Source organism: Schistocerca gregaria, chromosome 3 (assembly GCF_023897955.1).
Source record: "Schistocerca gregaria isolate iqSchGreg1 chromosome 3, iqSchGreg1.2, whole genome shotgun sequence".
Classification (NCBI taxonomy): Eukaryota; Metazoa; Arthropoda; class Insecta; order Orthoptera; family Acrididae; genus Schistocerca; species Schistocerca gregaria.
Genome location: NC_064922.1, coordinates 26,508,292 through 26,531,250, shown reverse-complemented (window position 1 = coordinate 26,531,250; position 22,959 = coordinate 26,508,292). Strand labels below are relative to the sequence as shown.

The following is a 22,959-nucleotide window of genomic DNA, read 5'->3' as shown; positions in this document are numbered from 1 at the left end:
AAAATTCCGTTCCGCCCAGGGTAGGGCTCGAACCCACGACCCTATGATTAAGAGTCTCATGCTCTACCCACTGAGCTAGCCGTGCTGCCTCGTTGGGTACCTCCTGGGTAGCAGATCACACAGTACTCGTTTGGGTTGGTTGGTCCCATACAGAATCTCTCCATGCTGCCTAATGTTTTCCTAACGTCACACTCGTCACGTACTTCACTTTTATTTCATAATCATTTCTGAGAGGTAAAGGAATTGCATGTCAATCTGCAGAGCTAGCGGCGTCAAAATTAACACACATACTTGACGTGACTCAAAAGCCGAACGAGTTACTTTCCGACGTTGTTTTAGATGTGCAAGTGCCAGTCAAACCTCGCGGTGAGGGCACTCTGCCGACCATTTCGCTAGTTAACACCGGTCTTCTTGTGTGTGTTTCAAGCTCAAGACCATCTCCAAGCACAAAATGGTCAACAGCAACATTCAGACGGTTTCGTACTGCACAATTGCTACATTAAAACGGTATGTTTGTTTCTCAGAACTGGAAAAACACGACCGTGACAGGATTCGAACCTGCAATCTTCGGATCCGAAGTCCGACGCCTTATCCATTAGGCCACACGGTCACTGACGACAAAGTATAACTTATATACGATTCATCTCGAAACGCTCACACCCCCTGAGGAATTGTGTTTTCGTTCCACACAGCCGCTGCCCCTTACTCTTTCCCACCCATTCGTTACATTCAACCTCTTACGAGACCGACCAAACATAGACAGGAAAACAAGACCACACACTTTGCGCAATCGGAATCGATGGCAGGGTGTCCCTCGCCGCATTTGCTACGATGGCCATTTGCTAATTCTGCAGAAGCGGCGGCGGCGGCGACGACGACGATGACGACGACCGCGAGAGGCTCAGACATTTGTGAGAAATACATCTATAAAATGTAATTCAGAATGCCTCGTCCCACCTTATGCCGTACCGCTTTGGCAAATGCTTTATCAGCGCCATTCGCCTTAATCACATCTGAGAGTAATTCTTAATAAAACGCCTCTCGCTAATTGTTCGCCATCACAGATACTGTTTGCTATACGGCCATGACGCGCAACTGATTTCCAAAATTCGTCTTCCTCCTGTAAGGATGGAACTCACGACTCCTGGTTTACTAGACCAGTGCTCTACCACTGAGCTAAAGAGGCGCGGCCTAGCGGAACTTTTGCGTACTTCGCCGCACGGTCGTCTGAATCATCAGACTTCAGCTGACAACACTTCATATTTTTCACTAATATTAGCAGCTATGGCGACCCATTACTGCTTGGCTACACATCTGACACGTAGCCGATGTTCTCTCCAAACAAAACCACCTGCACTTCAGAACATGACTTTCACATGTCTACAAAATCACCTTCACCTTCAAATACAGTTTTCTTGAGACTGATTGAGACGTAGGCAAATTTTAAAGTTGCTATTTCCATTACATCACGTTAATCAGAAAATCGGTAATTTACATCTGCAGCGGAGAAAAATTCCGTTCCGCCCAGGGTAGGGCTCGAACCCACGACCCTATGATTAAGAGTCTCATGCTCTACCGACTGAGCTAGCCGTGCTGCCTCGTTGGGTACCTGCTGGGTAGCAGATCACACAGTACTCGTTTGGGTTGGTTGGTCCCATACAGAATCTCTCCATGCTGCCTAATGTTTTCCTAACGTCACACTCGTCACGTACTTCACTTTTATTTCATAATCATTTCTGAGAGGTAAAGGAATTGCATGACAATCTGCAGAGCTAGCGGCGTCAAAATTAACACACATACTTGACGTGACTCAAAAGCCGAACGGGTTACTTTCCGACGTTGTTTTAGATGTGCAAGTGCCAGTCAAACCTCGCGGTGAGGGCACTCTGCCGACCATTTCGCTAGTTAACACCGGTCTTCTTGTGTGTGTTTCAAGCTCAAGACCATCTCCAAGCACAAAATGGTCAACAGCAACATTCAGACGGTTTTGTACTGCACAATTGCTACATTAAAACGGTATGTTTGTTTCTCAGAACTGGAAAAACACGACCGTGACAGGATTCGAACCTGCAATCTTCGGATCCGAAGTCCGACGCCTTATCGATTAGGCCACACGGTCACTGACGACCAAGTATAACTTATATACGATTCATCTCGAAACGCTCACACCCCCTGAGGAATTGTGTTTTCGTTCCACACAGCCGCTGCCCCTTACTCTTTCCCACCCATTCGTTACATTCAACCTCTTACGAGACCGACCAAACATAGACAGGAAAACAAGACCACACACTTTGCGCAATCGGAATCGATGGCAGGGTGTCCCTCGCCGCATTTGCTACGATGGCCATTTGCTAATTCTGCAGAAGCGGCGGCGGCGGCGACGACGACGATGACGACGACCGCGAGAGGCTCAGACATTTGTGAGAAATACATCTATAAAATGTAATTCACACTGCCTCGTCCCACCTTATGCCGTACCGCTTTGGCAAATGCTTTATCAGCGCCATTCGCCTTAATCACATCTGAGAGTAATTCTTAATAAAACGCCTCTCGCTAATTGTTCGCCATCACAGATACTGTTTGCTATACGGCCATGACGCGCAACTGATTTCCAAAATTCGTCTTCCTCCTGTAAGGATGGAACTCACGACTCCTGGTTTACTAGACCAGTGCTCTACCACTGAGCTAAAGAGGCGCGGCCTAGCGGAACTTTTGCGTACTTCGCCGCACGGTCGTCTGAATCATCAGACTTCAGCTGACAACACTTCATATTTTTGACTAATATTAGCAGCTATGGCGACCCATTACTGCTTGGCTACACATCTGACACGTAGCCGATGTTCTCTCCAAACAAAACCACCTGCACTTCAGAACATGACTTTCACATGTCTACAAAATCACCTTCACCTTCAAATACAGTTTTCTTGCGACTGATTGAGACGTAGGCAAATTTTAAAGTTGCTATTTCCATTACATCACGTTAATCAGAAAATCGGTAATTTACATCTGCAGCGGAGAAAAATTCCGTTCCGCCCAGGGTGGGGCTCGAACCCACGACCCTATGATTAAGAGTCTCATGCTCTACCGACTGAGCTAGCCGTGCTGCCTCGTTGGGTACTTGCTGGGTAGCAGATCACACAGTACTCGTTTGGGTTGGTTGGTCCCATACAGAATCTCTCCATGCTGCCTAATGTTTTCCTAACGTCACACTCGTCACGTACTTCACTTTTATTTCATAATCATTTCTGAGAGGTAAAGGAATTTGCATGACAATCTGCAGAGCTAGCGGCGTCAAAATTAACACACATACTTGACGTGACTCAAAAGCCGAACGAGTTACTTTCCGACGTTGTTTTAGATGTGCAAGTGCCAGTCAAACCTCGCGGTGAGGGCACTCTGCCGACCATTTCGCTAGTTAACACCGGTCTTCTTGTGTGTGTTTCAAGCTCAAGACCATCTCCAAGCACAAAATGGTCAACAGCAACATTCAGATGGTTTTGTACTGCACAATTGCTACATTAAAACGGTATGTTTGTTTCTCAGAACTGGAAAAACACGACCGTGACAGGATTCGAACCTGCAATCTTCGGATCCGAAGTCCGACGCCTTATCCATTAGGCCACACGGTCACTGACGACCAAGTATAACTTATATACGATTCATCTCGAAACGCTCACACCCCCTGAGGAATTGTGTTTTCGTTCCACACAGCCGCTGCCCCTTACTCTTTCCCACCCATTCGTTACATTCAACCTCTTACGAGACCGACCAAACATAGACAGGAAAACAAGACCACACACTTTGCGCAATCGGAATCGATGGCAGGGTGTCCCTCGCCGCATTTGCTACGATGGCCATTTGCTAATTCTGCAGAAGCGGCGGCGACGACGACGATGACGACGACCGCGAGAGGCTCAGACATTTGTGAGAAATACATCTATAAAATGTAATTCAGAATGCCTCGTCCCACCTTATGCCGTACCGCTTTGGCAAATGCTTTATCAGCGCCATTCGCCTTAATCACATCTGAGAGTAATTCTTAATAAAACGCCTCTCGCTAATTGTTCGCCATCACAGATACTGTTTGCTATACGGCCATGACGCGCAACTGATTTCCAAAATTCGTCTTCCGCCTGTAAGGATGGAACTCACGACTCCTGGTTTACTAGACCAGTGCTCTACCACTGAGCTATAGAGGCGCGGCCTAGCGGAACTTTTGCGTACTTCGCCGCACGGTCGTCTGAATTATCAGACTTCAGCTGACAACACTTCATATTTTTGACTAATATTAGCAGCTATGGCGACCCATTACTGCTTGGATACACATCTGACACGTAGCCGATGTTCTCTCCAAACAAAACCACCTGCACTTCAGAACATGACTTTCACATGTCTACAAAATCACGTTCACCTTCAAATACAGTTTTCTTGCGACTGATTGAGACGTAGGGAAATTTTAAAGTTGCTATTTCCATTACATCACGTTAATCAGAAAATCGGTAATTTACATCTGCAGCGGAGAAAAATTCCGTTCCGCCCAGCGAAGGGCTCGAACCCACGACCCTATGATTAAGAGTCTCATGCTCTACCGACTGAGCTAGCCGTGCTGCCTCGTTGGGTACCTGCTGGGTAGCAGATCACACAGTACTCGTTTGGGTTGGTTGGTCCCATACAGAATCTCTCCATGCTGCCTAATGTTTTCCTAACGTCACACTCGTCACGTACTTCACTTTTATTTCATAATCATTTCTGAGAGGTAAAGGAATTTGCATGACAATCTGCAGAGCTAGGGGCGTCAAAATTAACACACATACTTGACGTGACTCAAAAGCCGAACGAGTTACTTTCCGACGTTGTTTTAGATGTGCAAGTGCCAGTCAAACCTCGCGGTGAGGGCACTCTGCCGACCATTTCGCTAGTTAACACCGGTCTTCTTGTGTGTGTTTCAAGCTCAAGACCATCTCCAAGCACAAAATGGTCAACAGCAACATTCAGACGGTTTTGTACTGCACAATTGCTACATTAAAACGGTATGTTTGTTTCTCAGAACTGGAAAAACAGGACCGTGACAGGATTCGAACCTGCAATCTTCGGATCCGAAGTCCGACGCCTTATCCATTAGGCCACACGGTCACTGACGACCAAGTATAACTTATATACGATTCATCTCGAAACGCTCACACCCCCTGAGGAATTGTGTTTTCGTTCCACACAGCCGCTGCCCCTTACTCTTTCCCACCCATTCGTTACATTCAACCTCTTACGAGACCGACCAAACATAGACAGGAAAACAAGACCACACACTTTGCGCAATCGGAATCGATGGCAGGGTGTCCCTCGCCGCATTTGCTACGATGGCCATTTGCTAATTCTGCAGAAGCGGCGGCGGCGGCGACGACGACGACGACGACGACGATGACGACGACCGCGAGAGGCTCAGACATTTGTGAGAAATACATCTATAAAATGTAATTCAGAATGCCTCGTCCCACCTTATGCCGTACCGCTTTGGCAAATGCTTTATCAGCGCCATTCGCCTTAATCACATCTGAGAGTAATTCTTAATAAAACGCCTCTCGCTAATTGTTCGCCATCACAGATACTGTTTGCTATACGGCCATGACGCGCAACTGATTTCCAAAATTCGTCTTCCTCCTGTAAGGATGGAACTTACGACTCCTGGTTTACTAGACCAGTGCTCTACCACTGAGCTATAGAGGCGCGGCCTAGCGGAACTTTTGCGTACTTCGCCGCACGGTCGTCTGAATTATCAGACTTCAGCTGACAACACTTCATATTTTTGACTAATATTAGCAGCTATGGCGACCCATTACTGCTTGGCTACACATCTGACACGTAGCCGATGTTCTCTCCAAACAAAACCACCTGCACTTCAGAACATGACTTTCACATGTCTAAAAAATCACCTTCACCTTCAAATAAAGTTTTCTTGCGACTGATTGAGACGTAGGGAAATTTTAAAGTTGCTATTTCCATTACATCACGTTAATCAGAAAATCGGTAATTTACATCTGCAGCGGAGAAAAATTCCGTTCCGCCCAGGGTAGGGCTCGAACCCACGACCCTATGATTAAGAGTCTCATGCTCTACCGACTGAGCTAGCCGTGCTGCCTCGTTGGGTACGTGCTGGGTAGCAGATCACACAGTACTCGTTTGGGTTGGTTGGTCCCATACAGAATCTCTCCATGCTGCCTAATGTTTTCCTAACGTCACACTCGTCACGTACTTCACTTTTATTTCATAATCATTTCTGAGAGGTAAAGGAATTTGCATGACAATCTGCAGAGCTAGCGGCGTCAAAATTAACACACATACTTGACGTGACTCAAAAGCCGAACGAGTTACTTTCCGACGTTGTTTTAGATGTGCAAGTGCCAGTCAAACCTCGCGGTGAGGGCATTCTGCCGACCATTTCGCTAGTTAACACCAGTCTTCTTGTGTGTGTTTCAAGCTCAAGACCATCTCCAAGCACAAAATGGTCAACAGCAACATTCAGACGGTTTTGTACTGCACAATTGCTACATTAAAACGGTATGTTTGTTTCTCAGAACTGGAAAAACACGACCGTGACAGGATTCGAACCTGCAATCTTCGGATCCGAAGTCCGACGCCTTATCCATTAGGCCACACGGTCACTGACGACCAAGTATAACTTATATACGATTCATCTCGAAACGCTCACACCCCCTGAGGAATTGTGTTTTCGTTCCACACAGCCGCTGCCCCTTACTCTTTCCCACCCATTCGTTACATTCAACCTCTTACGAGACCGACCAAACATAGACAGGAAAACAAGACCACACACTTTGCGCAATCGTAATCGATGGCAGGGTGTCCCTCGCCGCATTTGCTACGATGGCCATTTGCTAATTCTGCAGAAGCGGCGGCGGCGGCGACGACGACGATGACGACGACCGCGAGAGGTTCAGACATTTGTGAGAAATACATCTATAAAATGTAATTCAGAATGCCTCGTCCCACCTTATGCCGTACCGCTTTGGCAAATGCTTTATCAGCGCCATTCGCCTTAATCACATCTGAGAGTAATTCTTAATAAAACGCCTCTCGCTAATTGTTCGCCATCACAGATACTGTTTGCTATACGGCCATGACGCGCAACTGATTTCCAAAATTCGTCTTCCTCCTGTAAGGATGGAACTCACGACTCCTGGTTTACTAGACCAGTGCTCTACCACTGAGCTATAGAGGCGCGGCCTAGCGGAACTTTTGCGTACTTCGCCGCACGGTCGTCTGAATTATCAGACTTCAGCTGACAACACTTCATATTTTTGACTAATATTAGCAGCTATGGCGACCCATTACTGCTTGGCTACACATCTGACACGTAGCCGATGTTCTCTCCAAACAAAACCACCTGCACTTCAGAACATGACTTTCACATGTCTAAAAAATCACCTTCACCTTCAAATACAGTTTTCTTGCGACTGATTGAGACGTAGGCAAATTTTAAAGTTGCTATTTCCATTACATCACGTTAATCAGAAAATCGGTAATTTACATCTGCAGCGGAGAAAAATTCCGTTCCGCCCAGGGTAGGGCTCGAACCCACGACCCTATGATTAAGAGTCTCATGCTCTACCGACTGAGCTAGCCGTGCTGCCTCGTTGGGTACGTGCTGGGTAGCAGATCACACAGTACTCGTTTGGGTTGGTTGGTCCCATACAGAATCTCTCCATGCTGCCTAATGTTTTCCTAACGTCACACTCGTCACGTACTTCACTTTTATTTCATAATCATTTCTGAGAGGTAAAGGAATTTGCATGACAATCTGCAGAGCTAGCGGCGTCAAAATTAACACACATACTTGACGTGACTCAAAAGCCGAACGAGTTACTTTCCGACGTTGTTTTAGATGTGCAAGTGCCAGTCAAACCTCGCGGTGAGGGCACTCTGCCGACCATTTCGCTAGTTAACACCAGTCTTCTTGTGTGTGTTTCAAGCTCAAGACCATCTCCAAGCACAAAATGGTCAACAGCAACATTCAGACGGTTTTGTACTGCACAATTGCTACATTAAAACGGTATGTTTGTTTCTCAGAACTGGAAAAACAGGACCGTGACAGGATTCGAACCTGCCATCTTCGGATCCGAAGTCCGACGCCTTATCCATTTTTTTTTTTTAACCACTTTTTTTTTTTTTCAAAAGATGCTTCATTTGAAACAAAAAATTTATGTCATGCCGAGGCAATAGAGATTGAAGGTTATAGCTTTAGTGCTTTTTTTTTTTTTTTTTTTTTTTTTCCTCATCCACTGCTTCTCGGCAACCTAGCATACTTCTTTGTAATATATAATAAAGTTGGAGGAAGTAGTGGACCCTGAACCTGTATATTACTTTTTTTTAATTTCTGTTTAGTTTTTTTTATTGTTATTATTATTATTTTTGTTTGTTTGTTATTTTTTTTATTGTAAAAGAAAAATCTTCATGGAATGTGAAGAAGGAATTTTATGTTAAGGCACTAATTCCATAGCCTCCTTTCCTTCTTGAGATTAATAATAATAATAAAAAAGTATGTTCCCTTCCATGGAAACAAATGAGACTTCCTTCTCAGTCATAAAATGAATGTATAAGAAAACAATTTATCTTTAACCCTGCGATACTGGCTTTCGGCTTCGGCTTCTTCTGTGCAATAAACAAAATAGCCTTCTTTGCCAGCAGAAGATAAGTGATTGTAATATGAAACTGTAAAAGTGTACTTCTCCCCAATTGTTTTTGTTTAAGCGTCGTTTCGCTTAAATAAACGATTTTTGTTTATCTCGTTGGCTTGTCAACCAATGCCCAGTCGCTCGAATACAATTTTAAGCATATTGCCGTAGTTTTTCTTGTGGTCTTTATATTTCAGGGCGTTATAAAAAGCACACTTCAAGTACATGTAAAAATCAGTGGAATTGTCATTTCCCAGGTGATTAATTACGTAATTCACATAGTGTCCCATTAACCAATGGACCGAGTTGTTTTTTGCTGCTGGAAAATAGCAAGTCTGAGGCCTGAGGAATGTAACAGGGGGAAAATTTTCCACCGAAGATCTCGTAAGAAAAGCCAGTTGTTCCCTAATCCAATTACAGATTTGTAGATTGCCACCGCACGTGAATCTGTGCACTAACGTGTCGATCAATTTACATTTGAGACATAGGTTCGTGTCGCTAACGCCGATTGCATGTAACCTTTCATTGGTGCTTACGGTCTCATTCACTGTTTTATACCACGCTGACTTGACGTCCGATGGTAGACCACGCATATTAATATTTTTCCATATGGCGTCCCAATCAGTGTGTGGGTATTTACTTTCCAATTTGTTTCTCCCCTCCATTTTCTTTCGATGGGACAGAATATCGCGGGCCGTGATCCGTCGTGAGTTGATGATGACACCGCCGAGATAGCTGAATTCCACAAAATATACACGAACGTACTGGAGCCGGTTATTTATTTTTTGCACATTCACCGGCGCCTGTAAACTGGCAGGCCTGACAATTTCAAATAATTTAGTTGTAATGCTATCAGCGTGGTCGCTAAGGATAGTGGCGGTCCTTTTTATAAAAAGCGCAGACGCCTTATTTCTGATGTCAACTAACCCCAAACCTCCATTCCTGGGATCTAAGGTCGCAGTTTTTGCGTCGACTCTGAATATATCCCCTCTCCAAAGATAGCTGGCAATGGTAGACATTATCTTTTTTCCAATCATTTTCGGTAGTGGGAAGATCTGTGCTATAAAGTAACTCCTGGAGAGAATGCAGTGGTTAATGAAAATCACCCTCTGAACTTGGTTCAAGTTACGGTGGAGGTTTTCTCTTGTTGTTCCAAGAAGTTGTCCCGACGTATTTCTCCAATTGATAGCTGCCATTTTTAACGGACAAGGTGTCAGTGTTATTCCTAGTGCTTTGCATTGGGTGACCATTGTGGCCCAGGCTAAGGTGGTATGTTGAAAACCCCGCAGGTTTAGGAGTTTGCTTTTGTTTGCGTTGACACCTGCTCCGGAGACTCTACAGTACTTTTTAATTAGCGTTTCCAATTTCAAAATGTCGTCGGGATTTCGCAGGACGACTCCGACATCATCGGCATAGGCGTTTATGACTGTTCGGTGACCAGATAATGTGATGCCAGTTAGAGTGGCATGAACACTGCGGAGGAAAGGTTCTAATGAAAGCACGAATAGGAACATGGAGAGGGGGCTTCCTTGAGGAACGCCGCGCCTGATCTGAATCTGCTTTGTCCTCTGGCAGTTAACTGATATACAAGCGCTGATGCCTGTTGCAACATTGCTGATCACACTTACGACTCGCTCATTAAAACCTATTTTGTTCAGTGTGGCACTAAGGAATCTATGATCCACACGATCAAATGCTTTCTGGAAGTCAATAAACATGATAGCACATTTTATGGTGGTCACAGCAGTGATGGCAATTATATCTCTATATTCAGCTATGCTTTTGAAAATGCTCTTGGTAGGCACACAGGACTGGTATGGACTTACTATCTTTTTGGCCAACTGAGAGAGTCTGTTGTTTAAAATTCTGCCGATGATTTTATAATCAGAGTTTAACAGGGAGATAGGACGAAAGTTGTTGAGGTTTCTTTTTGCAGCATTTTTTGGGATTAGTACTATTGTGCTCTCTTTAAAAACAGCAGGTAAATGCTTTCCCTGAAGCACCTCGTTCGTCATTCGGGTAAACATGTCACCAATCAGTGGCCAGTATCGTTTATAAAATTCAACAGGCAAACCATCCGGTCCCGGCGATTTCCTCAGAGGAGATTTGCAGATGATTCTGTGGATATCTTCGTTAGTACACTCAACGAGAAGGTCTTCGTTTTCCTCGTCCGAGACCTGTGGAGCTATGTAACTAAGGAACTCATCGAAGGACTCTTCACATACCGGGTTGGCAGTGTATAGGTCTTCGTAATATTTGTGCACTGCATTGACGATGTCTCTCTGAGTCGTGAGTGTCTCGCCAGTTTCAGACTGAAGTCCATCAATGAAGGTGCGTCTCCTGTTTCTTTCGTGCTTCAGTAGATGGTACAAGGAAGCATGTTCATCCTCCACGAATGTCTTAGCCTTGGATTTTAATTTCAGACCCTCCATCTGCTGTCTTTTAAGACTGAGCAATTTGGCCTTAGTTTGCTTGATATCTGCCAGACGGACGTTGGAAGTGTTTGCCTGCTCATATAAATTTCGCAGCATGGTATAATAAAATTCGATGGAATTTTTCAAGTCTTTCGATCGTTGTACACTATACTGGATGAGAACTTTTCTCAGTTTAGGCTTTGCCCTGTTGCACCACCAGTCTAGTACTGAGACGTGTCTATCTGCAGAGCGGAGGCACAATGCCCACGCTTCTGTCAAACTTTCTTCTAATCCGTCGTCCTGCATCAGTGACGTATTAAGGTGCCATGAACTTCTAAAACGGCGAGTGGGTTGCGCAGTAAGGTTGATGGAAGCTAGCACGGAGCTATGATCAGAAAAGTAAACTGGAATCGTCTCTGCTTTAATGAAGGAGCTAACTAGACTTTGCGATATGTAGAGTCTGTCGATCCTGCTACGTGAGTGAGGACCTAGGAATGTAAATGCCACAAAAGTGGGATACATTATTTCCCAAGCATCTTTAAGCTGTAAAACAGTGACGAAACGCTTCAGTTCACTGCAGTTATTAAAATTCGGAACCTGGTCTTTCTTATTTATCACACAATTATAATCACCGCCTATTATAAGATCTTTTGGGTTTTTCCGTAATAAATAAATGATTTCTTCTTTATAGAACTGTGCTCTTTCCATTCTATTGGATGTGCCAGAAGGGGCATACAGATTGATAAGGGTAGAACCAAAGACTTTTATACCTATCGCTCTGCCGGAGTCCAACCTCTCGATATCCGAGACAGGAATCCCCTCCCTGACTAAAATTGCTGTACCGACGTTGGTGTCAAGTGAGACATTTAAAATCGCCAAATATCCAGGCACTGTAAGATTAGTCAGCACTACTTCCTGTAGGAAAGCAATGTCCGTCCCTGACTCATATAAATAATCCTTGAGCGCTGTAACTTTAGTCACGGATGTAATCCTGTTAATATTGATAGTCGTAATTGTATATGCCTGGGACATTTAGTTTGCATAAAAAGTAAATAAGTGATTAAAAAGATAACAAAATGTTAATAAAAAAAAAGAAAAGAGATGTGCAGCTTCTAGAAGAGAGAAACGACTCCGCTTAAACAAACATCTAAAAGAATAGTCAGTATTTGAAGCTCGGTAAACACTTCATCTGGTTCCTCTGAAATATGACTAAGACAGTAGTACAATTAGAAATGAAACTGGTTCAACAAAATCCCCTTTTTTTTTTTCATCTTACAGCCTCATTTTGGTGCAGGATTCCGAACATCTCGGGTTTTAGTTTTACCGAGGGGCTTTGCATCACTAATGTCACTTGAAGGTGCCTCCTTAGGTCTTTCCGTGATGATTTCATACAAGACGTTCTTGGCCGTCGCTTCCTCTTGTGCTGGTTGTTGTTTGCCTTGGTTACGGGAAGCTTTGAGAGTAGGTAGCGGTTTGAGTCGGCGTCTTCGGACATCTTGGTTCAACGCGCCGTCATTCGGATTGTCTATCTTTACCACCGTTGTGACCGAAGCTGCCTCAACAGCGTCCTTTTTACGAGTGCCATTTCCTTGTTCTTCCGTCACTAGCTCCAGAGCACTGACTGAGTCGGCGGTTTGTGGGTCTGTAAGTTCTTGAGTTGGGTTCCGCTCCGTCACCTCTTGTGCTTCGGAGTGCGCCTCTTCCGCCTCCGCGACAATCGTTACTGCGTCCCCTCCGTGGACCGTTTGTACCTGTTCAGCCGCCGACAGCGGCCGGGTTGCCTCAGCGGCTGTCGTCACGTCAATACATGTACTGTTTGTTTCCTCGAGCACATCCGCATTACACTGCTTCTGCTTGCGGGTGGAAGGCGAATTACGGGCGGACTCGCCGTCCGAGCCGTCATCGGTCGTTTCCAACGGTCGCTTCTTATTCTGGAGATCGCAACCGGGAACAGAAGGGTGTGATGTAATGACGCTCAGGGGAGGGAACTCCGTAGTAGTTATGGCGGGCACTGCAGAAGTACATGCACCACTGTCGTTAACCGAAAGAAGGGAAGTGCTATTTGGTAAGACATCGCTGAGGGTCAGTTTTTGACGCTGTGTTAGATTGTTCCGAAGAACAAAAACACGGCGCGGACAATCTTGTCGGAAATGACCTGTCTCATTGCAAATATTGCACGTGCGCTCCTGACCAGAATACACAACATGTGCTTTATGGCCTGCAACGGATATATGGGACGGAATGTTGGCTTTCACCTCCATTTCAACGGATCTAATGCCATTAAAACACTGTATCTTGTATAGCTTCGACCATCTTTCGTTATAGATAGATTTAACTTCGCCATATTTAGATAGAGCGTCCTTGATCAACTGATTATCAATTTCAATTGGAACATTCAAAATCCTGACATTGGTGTACATGATATCAGCTTTTCGTACAGAGACATTACTTTTTGAACCGTCTCGATGAACAAATTCAACGGAATTACCCCATTTTGCAAGCAACTTATCGACTGTCACTGAGTTCAGAAATTTAACAAAAACACAGTATTTTTCAGCATCTAATTGCGTGGTATGAACAGAGTCAGAATTTATACCGATTACCTCAGTCAGCCAATCGTGGATTTCCAGCGCAGTGGGTTGGACCGGCCGTGTTCCTTTCTCGAACGAGAAGACTAAAGTATTCTTCCTGACGGTGTCAGACATGGTCGTCGGTTCCGACGAAATTCCGGCAACAACCGAAATTGCGGCGAAGCACGAAACGTGGAACGGACGAAAGCACTATAAAAACACTTATCAGAGACACCACTCAAAAAATAACAGCGAAAATGTACAGCTAACTTCACGTAAACACCAAACACCGGCGATAGCGCTAACGTACGCGGAGTAAACAACAAGCACGTCCGACCGCGGCGACGGCTAAAGCCAGAATGCATTAGGCCACACGGTCACTGACGACCAAGTATAACTTATATACGATTCATCTCGAAACGCTCACACCCCCTGAGGAATTGTGTTTTCGTTCCACACAGCCGCTGCCCCTTACTCTTTCCCACCCATTCGTTACATTCAACCTCTTACGAGACCGACCAAACATAGACAGGAAAACAAGACCACACACTTTGCGCAATCGGAATCGATGGCAGGGTGTCCCTCGCCGCATTTGCTACGATGGCCATTTGCTAATTCTGCAGAAGCGGCGGCGGCGACGACGACGACGACGACGACGACCGCGAGAGGCTCAGAGATTTGTGAGAAATACATCTATAAAATGTAATTCAGAATGCCTCGTCCCACCTTATGCCGTACCGCTTTGGCAAATGCTTTATCAGCGCCATTCGCCTTAATCACATCTGAGAGTAATTCTTAATAAAACGCCTCTCGCTAATTGTTCGCCATCACAGATACTGTTTGCTATACGGCCATGACGCGCAACTGATTTCCAAAATTCGTCTTCCTCCTGTAAGGATGGAACTCACGACTCCTGGTTTACTAGACCAGTGCTCTACCACTGAGCTAAAGAGGCGCGGCCTAGCGGAACTTTTGCGTACTTCGCCACACGGTCGTCTGAATCATCAGACTTCAGCTGACAACACTTCATATTTTTGACTAATATTAGCAGCTATGGCGACCCATTACTGCTTGGCTACACATCTGACACGTAGCCGATGTTCTCTCCAAACAAAACCACCTGCACTTCAGAACATGACTTTCACATGTCTACAAAATCACCTTCACCTTCAAATACAGTTTTCTTGCGACTGATTGAGACGTAGGGAAATTTTAAAGTTGCTATTTCCATTACATCACGTTAATCAGAAAATCGGTAATTTACATCTGCAGCGGAGAAAAATTCCGTTCCGCCCAGGGTAGGGCTCGAACCCACGACCCTATGATTAAGAGTCTCATGCTCTACCGACTGAGCTAGCCGTGCTGCCTCGTTGGGTACGTGCTGGGTAGCAGATCACACAGTACTCGTTTGGGTTGGTTGGTCCCATACAGAATCTCTCCATGCTGCCTAATGTTTTCCTAACGTCACACTCGTCACGTACTTCACTTTTATTTCATAATCATTTCTGAGAGGTAAAGGAATTTGCATGACAATCTGCAGAGCTAGCGGCGTCAAAATTAACACACATACTTGACGTGACTCAAAAGCCGAACGAGTTACTTTCCGACGTTGTTTTAGATGTGCAAGTGCCAGTCAAACCTCGCGGTGAAGGCACTCTGCCGACCATTTCGCTAGTTAACACCGGTCTTCTTGTGTGTGTTTCAAGCTCAAGACCATCTCCAAGCACAAAATGGTCAACAGCAACATTCAGACGGTTTTGTACTGCACAATTGCTACATTAAAACGGTACGTTTGTTTCTCAGAACTCAAAAAACAGGACCGTGACAGGATTCGAACCTGCAATCTTCGGATCCGAAGTCCGACGCCTTATCCATTAGGCCACACGGTCACTGACGACCAAGTATAACTTATATACGATTCATCTCGAAACGCTCACACCCCCTGAGGAATTGTGTTTTCGTTCCACACAGCCGCTGCCCCTTACTCTTTCCCACCCATTCGTTACATTCAACCTCTTACGAGACCGACCAAACATAGACAGGAAAACAAGACCACACACTTTGCGCAATCGGAAACGATGGCAGGGTGTCTCTCGCCGCATTTGCTACGATGGCCATTTGCTAATTCTGCAGAAGCGGCGGCGGCGACGACGACGACGACGACGACCGCGAGAGGCTCAGAGATTTGTGAGAAATACATCTATAAAATGTAATTCAGAATGCCTCGTCCCACCTTATGCCGTACCGCTTTGGCAAATGCTTTATCAGCGCCATTCGCCTTAATCACATCTGAGAGTAATTCTTAATAAAACGCCTCTCGCTAATTGTTCGCCATCACAGATACTGTTTGCTATACGGCCATGACGCGCAACTGATTTCCAAAATTCGTCTTCCTCCTGTAAGGATGGAACTCACGACTCCTGGTTTACTAGACCAGTGCTCTACCACTGAGCTAAAGAGGCGCGGCCTAGCGGAACTTTTGCGTACTTCGCCACACGGTCGTCTGAATCATCAGACTTCAGCTGACAACACTTCATATTTTTGACTAATATTAGCAGCTATGGCGACCCATTACTGCTTGGCTACACATCTGACACGTAGCCGATGTTCTCTCCAAACAAAACCACCTGCACTTCAGAACATGACTTTCACATGTCTACAAAATCACCTTCACCTTCAAATACAGTTTTCTTGCGACTGATTGAGACGTAGGGAAATTTTAAAGTTGCTATTTCCATTACATCACGTTAATCAGAAAATCGGTAATTTACATCTGCAGCGGAGAAAAATTCCGTTCCGCCCAGGGTAGAGCTCGAACCCACGACCCTACGATTAAGAGTCTCATGCTCTACCGACTGAGCTAGCCGTGCTGCCTCGTTGGGTACGTGCTGGGTAGCAGATCACACAGTACTCGTTTGGGTTGGTTGGTCCCATACAGAATCTCTCCATGCTGCCTAATGTTTTCCTAACGTCACACTCGTCACGTACTTCACTTTTATTTCATAATCATTTCTGAGAGGTAAAGGAATTGCATGACAATCTGCAGAGCTAGCGGCGTCAAAATTAACACACATACTTGACGTGACTCAAAAGCCGAACGAGTTACTTTCCGACGTTGTTTTAGATGTGCAAGTGCCAGTCAAACCTCGCGGTGAGGGCACTCTGCCGACCATTTCGCTAGTTAAAACCGGTCTTCTTGTGTGTGTTTCAAGCTCAAGACCATCTCCAAGCACAAAATGGTCAACAGCAACATTCAGACGGTTCCGTACTGCACAATTGCTACATTAAAACGGTATGTTTGTTTCTCAGAACTGGAAAAACACGACCGTGACAGGATTCGAACCTGCAATCTTCGGATCCGAAGTCCGACGCCTTATCCATTAGGCCACACGGTCACTGACGACCAAGTATAACTTATATACGATTCATCTCGAAACGCTCACACCCCCTGAGGAATTGTGTTTTCGTTCCACACAGCCGCTGCCCCTTACTCTTTCCCACCCATTCGTTACATTCAACCTCTTACGAGACCGACCAAACATAGACAGGAAAACAAGACCACACACTTTGCGCAATCGGAATCGATGGCAGGGTGTCCCTCGCCGCATTTGCTAAGATGGCTATTTGCTAATTCTGCAGAAGCGGCGGCGGCGACGACGACGACGACGACGACGACGACGACGACGACCGCGAGAGGCTCAGCGATTTGTGAGAAATATATCTATAAAATGTAATTCAGAATGCCTCGTCCCACCTTATGCCGTACCGCTTTGGCAAATGCTTTATCAGCGCCATTCGCCTTAATCACATCTGAGAGTAATTCTTAGTAAAACTCCTCACGCTAATTGTTCGCCATCACAGATACTGTTTGCTATACGGCCATGACGCGCAACTGATTTCCAAAATTCGTCTTCTTCCTGTGAGGATGGAACTCACGACTCCTGGTTTACTAGACCAGTGCTCTACCACTGAGCTAAAGAGGCGCGGCCTAGCGGAACATTTGCTTACTTCGTCCGTACGGTCGTCTGAATCTTCAGACTTCAGCTGACAACACTTCATATTTTTCACTAATATTTGCAGCTATGGCGACCCATTACTGCTTGGATACACATCTGACACGTAGCCGATGTTCTCTCCAAACAAAACCACCTGCACTTCAGAACATGACTTTCACACGTCTACAAAATCACCTTCACCTTCAAATACAGTTTTCTTGCGACTGATTGAGACGTAGGCAAATTTTAAAGTTGCTATTTCCATTACATCACGTTAATCAGAAAATCGGTAATTTACATCTGCAGCGGAGAAAAATTCCGTTCCGCCCAGGGTAGGGCTCGAACCCACGACCCTACGATTAAGAGTCTCATGCTCTACCGACTGAGCTAGCCGTGCTGCCTCGTTGGGTACCTGCTGGGTAGCAGATCACACAGTACTCGTTTGGGTTGGTTGGTCCCATACAGAATCTCTCCATGCTGCCTAATGTTTTCCTAACGTCACACTCGTCACGTACTTCACTTTTATTTCATAATCATTTCTGAGAGGTAAAGGAATTGCATGACAATCTGCAGAGCTAGCGGCGTCAAAATTAACACACATACTTGACGTGACTCAAAAGCCGAACGAGTTACTTTCCGACGTTGTTTTAGATGTGCAAGTGCCAGTCAAACCTCGCGGTGAGGGCACTCTGCCGACCATTTCGCTAGTTAACACCGGTCTTCTTGTGTGTGTTTCAAGCTCAAGACCATCTCCAAGCACAAAATGGTCAACAGCAACTTTCAGACGGTTTCGTACTGCACAATTGCTACATTAAAACGGTATGTTTGTTTCTCAGAACTGGAAAAACACGACCGTGACAGGATTCGAACCTGCAATCTTCGGATCCGAAGTCCGACGCCTTATCCATTAGGCCACACGGTCACTGACGACCAAGTATAACTTATATACGATTCATCTCGAAACTCTCACACCCCCTGAGGAATTGTGTTTTCGTTCCACACAGCCGCTGCCCCTTACTCTTTCCCACCCATTCGTTACATTCAACCTCTTACGAGACCGACCAAACATAGACAGGAAAACAAGACCACACACTTTGCGCAATCGGAATCGATGGCAGGGTGTCCCTCGCCGCATTTGCTACGATGGCTATTTGCTAATTCTGCAGAAGCGGCGGCGGCGACGACGACGACGACGACGACGAGGACGACGACGACCGCGAGAGGCTCAGCGATTTGTGAGAAATATATCTATAAAATGTAATTCACACTGCCTCGTCCCACCTTATGCCGTACCGCTTTGGCAAATGCTTTATCAGCGCCATTCGCCTTAATCACATTTGAGAGTAATTCTTAGTAAAACTCCTCACGCTAATTGTTCGCCATCACAGATACTGTTTGCTATACGGCCATGACGCGCAACTGATTTCCAAAATTCGTCTTCTTCCTGTGAGGATGGAACTCACGACTCCTGGTTTACTAGACCAGTGCTCTACCACTGAGCTAAAGGGGCGCGGCCTAGCGGAACTTTTGCTTACTTCGCCGCACGGTCGTCTGAATCATCAGACTTCAGCTGACAACACTTCGTATTTTTGACTAATATTAGCAGCTATGGCGACCCATTACTGCTTGGCTACACATCTGACACGTAGCCGATGTTCTCTCCAAACAAAACCACCTGCACTTCAGAACATGACTTTCACACGTCTACAAAATCACCTTCACCTTCAAATAAAGTTTTCTTGCGACTGATTGAGACGTAGGCAAATTTTAAAGTTGCTATTTCCATTACATCACGTTAATCAGAAAATCGGTAATTTACATCTGCAGCGGAGAAAAATTCCGTTCCGCCCAGGGTAGGGCTCGAACCCACGACCCTATGATTAAGAGTCTCATGCTCTACCGACTGAGCTAGCCGTGCTGCCTCGTTGGGTACCTCCTGGGTAGCAGATCACACAGTACTCGTTTGGGTTGGTTGGTCCCATACAGAATCTCTCCATGCTGCCTAATGTTTTCCTAACGACACTCGTCACGTACTTCACTTTTATTTCATAATCATTTCTGAGAGGTAAAGGAATTGCATGACAATCTGCAGAGCTAGCGGCGTCAAAATTAACACACATACTTGACGTGACTCAAAAGCCGAACGAGTTACTTTCCGACGTTGTTTTAGATGTGCAAGTGCCAGTCAAACCTCGCGGTGAGGGCACTCTGCCGACCATTTCGCTAGTTAAAACCGGTCTTCTTGTGTGTGTTTCAAGCTCAAGACCATCTCCAAGCACAAAATGGTCAACAGCAACATTCAGACGGTTTCGTACTGCACAATTGCTACATTAAAACGGTATGTTTGTTTCTCAGAACTGGAAAAACACGACCGTGACAGGATTCGAACCTGCAATCTTCGGATCCGAAGTCCGACGCCTTATCCATTAGGCCACACGGTCACTGACGACCAAGTATAACTTATATACGATTCATCTCGAAACTCTCACACCCCCTGAGGAATTGTGTTTTCGTTCCACACAGCCGCTGCCCCTTACTCTTTCCCACCCATTCGTTACATTCAACCTCTTACGAGACCGACCAAACATAGACAGGAAAACAAGACCACACACTTTGCGCAATCGAAATCGATGGCAGGGTGTCCCTCGCCGCATTTGCTACGATGGCTATTTGCTAATTCTGCAGAAGCGGCGGCGGCGACGACGACGACGACGACGACGACGACCGCGAGAGGCTCAGCGATTTGTGAGAAATATATCTATAAAATGTAATTCACACTGCCTTGTCCCACCTTATGCCGTACCGCTTTGGCAAATGCTTTATCAGCGCCATTCGCCTTAATCACATTTGAGAGTAATTCTTAGTAAAACTCCTCACGCTAATTGTTCGCCATCACAGATACTGTTTGCTATACGGCCATGACGCGCAACTGATTTCCAAAATTCGTCTTCTTCCTGTGAGGATGGAATTCACGACTCCTGGTTTACTAGACCAGTGCTCTACCACTGAGCTAAAGAGGCGCGGCCTAGCGGAACTTTTGCTTACTTCGTCCGTACGGTCGTCTGAATCTTCAGACTTCAGCTGACAACACTTCATATTTTTCACTAATATTTGCAGCTATGGCGACCCATTACTGCTTGGATACACATCTGACACGTAGCCGATGTTCTCTCCAAACAAAACCACCTGCACTTCAGAACATGACTTTCACATGTCTACAAAATCACCTTCACCTTCAAATACAGTTTTCTTGCGACTGATTGAGTCGTAGGCAAATTTTAAAGTTGCTATTTCCATTACATCACGTTAATCAGAAAATCGGTAATTTACATCTGCAGCGGAGAAAAATTCCGTTCCGCCCAGGGTAGGGCTCGAACCCACAACCCTATGATTAAGAGTCTCATGCTCTACCGACTGAGCTAGCCGTGCTGCCTCGTTGGGTACCTGCTGGGTAGCAGATCACACAGTACTCGTTTGGGTTGGTTGGTCCCATACAGAATCTCTCCATGCTGCCTAATGTTTTCCTAACGTCACACTCGTCACGTACTTCACTTTTATTTCATAATCATTTCTGAGAGGTAAAGGAATTGCATGACAATCTGCAGAGCTAGCGGCGTCAAAATTAACACACATACTTGACGTGACTCAAAAGCCGAACGAGTTACTTTCCGACGTTGTTTTAGATGTGCAAGTGCCAGTCAAACCTCGCGGTGAGGGCACTCTGCCGACCATTTCGCTAGTTAACACCGGTCTTCTTGTGTGTGTTTCAAGCTCAAGACCATCTCCAAGCACAAAATGGTCAACAGCAACATTCAGATGGTTTCGTACTGCACAATTGCTACATTAAAACGGTATGTTTGTTTCTCAGAACTGGAGAAACACGACCGTGACAGGATTCGAACCTGCAATCTTCGGATCCGATGTCCGACGCCTTATCCATTAGGCCACACGGTCACTGACGACCAAGTATAACTTATATACGATTCATCTCGAAACGCTCACACCCCCTGAGGAATTGTGTTTTCGTTCCACACAGCCGCTGCCCCTTACTCTTTCCCACCCATTCGTTACATTCAACCTCTTACGAGACCGACCAAACATAGACAGGAAAACAAGACCACACACTTTGCGCAATCGGAATCGATGGCAGGGTGTCCCTCGCCGCATTTGCTACGATGGCCATTTGCTAATTCTGCAGAAGCGGCGGCGGCGGCGACGACGACGACGACGACGACGACCGCGAGAGGCTCAGAGATTTGTGAGAAATACATCTATAAAATGTAATTCAGAATGCCTCGTCCCACCTTATGCCGTACCTTTTTTTTTTTTTTTTTTTCCTTTATTGTGATTTTAATACCTGTGACAAACAGGTAGGCCGGCAGCGGACCAAGTATGCCGCTCTTCGGCCTCAGAGTATACACAGAACAGAGATGAGTGAGATATAAAAACAATCAAGACGGCGGGGTACAAACAGTAGACAAAACAGAGTTAAAACGGAGTCGGTCACGTGCGTAGCACAATGGATAAAAGCGGAGAAACACGGTGCACAAACGCAGATGGCAGATGGCCACACGTGAACCAGCGGAGCACAAACGACGAAACACAAACACACTGCAGGAGAGTCGAGGCACAAACACATGCGATGGTCTTCGGCGTAGGACGATGAAAGTAACTGATGGAAGACAGCAGAGTCGTGGCCTGCCAAGGGGAAAAGGTGTGGGGAAGAGGAGAGAGAGGGGGAGGGGAAGATGCCAGTGGAGGAGAGGGATGGAGGAGAAGGGGGAGGGTAGGGGGAGTGGAAGCCCAAGGAGAAAGGGGAGGGGAGGGAGGGAGAGAAGGGAGAGAGGGTGCCCACAGGAAAAGGAGAGGAGAGGGAAGGTAAGGCTCAAAGTTGGTAGGAGGGGTAGATGGAGGGGAGGAGGGCATCATCAGGGAGGGGGAGTTGACGGAAGCCACCGAGGGAGAGGGTGTGGAGGGTGTAAAGATGGAGAGCAGGTGGGATATAGGAATGCAGGCGCGGCAGCGGGTTGGGGTGGGAGAGGATGGGAGAGACAAGAGGGTGTGGAGGATCAAGCTTGCGGGAGGTGTAGAGGATCCGTAACCGTTCGAGGAAAAGGAGGAGGTGCGGGAAGGGAATCAGGTCATAGAGGATCCGCGTGGGGGAAGGGAGACGGATGCGATAGGCGAGGCGGAGCGCATGGCGTTCTAGGATCTGAATGGACTTGTAGAAGGTAGGAGGGGCAGAGATCCAGGCGGGATGAGCATAGCAAAGGATAGGACGGATGAGGGACTTGTA

At 46.0% G+C, this 22,959-nt stretch overlaps 11 non-coding genes across 11 annotated transcripts; all 11 read right to left on the bottom strand.

Annotated features, from left to right (window-relative positions):
* Positions 1–537: 537 nt before the first annotated feature.
* Trnar-ucg (transfer RNA arginine (anticodon UCG)) lies at positions 538–610 on the bottom strand. Its single transcript has one exon. It is a non-coding gene; the product is annotated as a tRNA-Arg (tRNA).
* A 1,436-nt stretch (positions 611–2,046) lies between these two features.
* Trnar-ucg (transfer RNA arginine (anticodon UCG)) lies at positions 2,047–2,119 on the bottom strand. Its single transcript has one exon. It is a non-coding gene; the product is annotated as a tRNA-Arg (tRNA).
* A 911-nt stretch (positions 2,120–3,030) lies between these two features.
* Trnak-cuu (transfer RNA lysine (anticodon CUU)) lies at positions 3,031–3,103 on the bottom strand. Its single transcript has one exon. It is a non-coding gene; the product is annotated as a tRNA-Lys (tRNA).
* A 453-nt stretch (positions 3,104–3,556) lies between these two features.
* On the bottom strand, positions 3,557–3,629 carry Trnar-ucg (transfer RNA arginine (anticodon UCG)). Its single transcript has one exon. It is a non-coding gene; the product is annotated as a tRNA-Arg (tRNA).
* A 1,431-nt stretch (positions 3,630–5,060) lies between these two features.
* Trnar-ucg (transfer RNA arginine (anticodon UCG)) lies at positions 5,061–5,133 on the bottom strand. The gene has a single exon. It is a non-coding gene; the product is annotated as a tRNA-Arg (tRNA).
* Positions 5,134–6,582: 1,449 nt separating this feature from the next.
* Positions 6,583–6,655, bottom strand: Trnar-ucg (transfer RNA arginine (anticodon UCG)). Its single transcript has one exon. It is a non-coding gene; the product is annotated as a tRNA-Arg (tRNA).
* Positions 6,656–15,484: 8,829 nt separating this feature from the next.
* Positions 15,485–15,557, bottom strand: Trnar-ucg (transfer RNA arginine (anticodon UCG)). The gene has a single exon. It is a non-coding gene; the product is annotated as a tRNA-Arg (tRNA).
* Positions 15,558–16,990: 1,433 nt separating this feature from the next.
* Trnar-ucg (transfer RNA arginine (anticodon UCG)) lies at positions 16,991–17,063 on the bottom strand. The gene has a single exon. It is a non-coding gene; the product is annotated as a tRNA-Arg (tRNA).
* Positions 17,064–18,512: 1,449 nt separating this feature from the next.
* On the bottom strand, positions 18,513–18,585 carry Trnar-ucg (transfer RNA arginine (anticodon UCG)). The gene has a single exon. It is a non-coding gene; the product is annotated as a tRNA-Arg (tRNA).
* Positions 18,586–20,031: 1,446 nt separating this feature from the next.
* Positions 20,032–20,104, bottom strand: Trnar-ucg (transfer RNA arginine (anticodon UCG)). Its single transcript has one exon. It is a non-coding gene; the product is annotated as a tRNA-Arg (tRNA).
* Positions 20,105–21,544: 1,440 nt separating this feature from the next.
* Trnar-ucg (transfer RNA arginine (anticodon UCG)) lies at positions 21,545–21,617 on the bottom strand. The gene has a single exon. It is a non-coding gene; the product is annotated as a tRNA-Arg (tRNA).
* Positions 21,618–22,959: the final 1,342 nt, after the last annotated feature.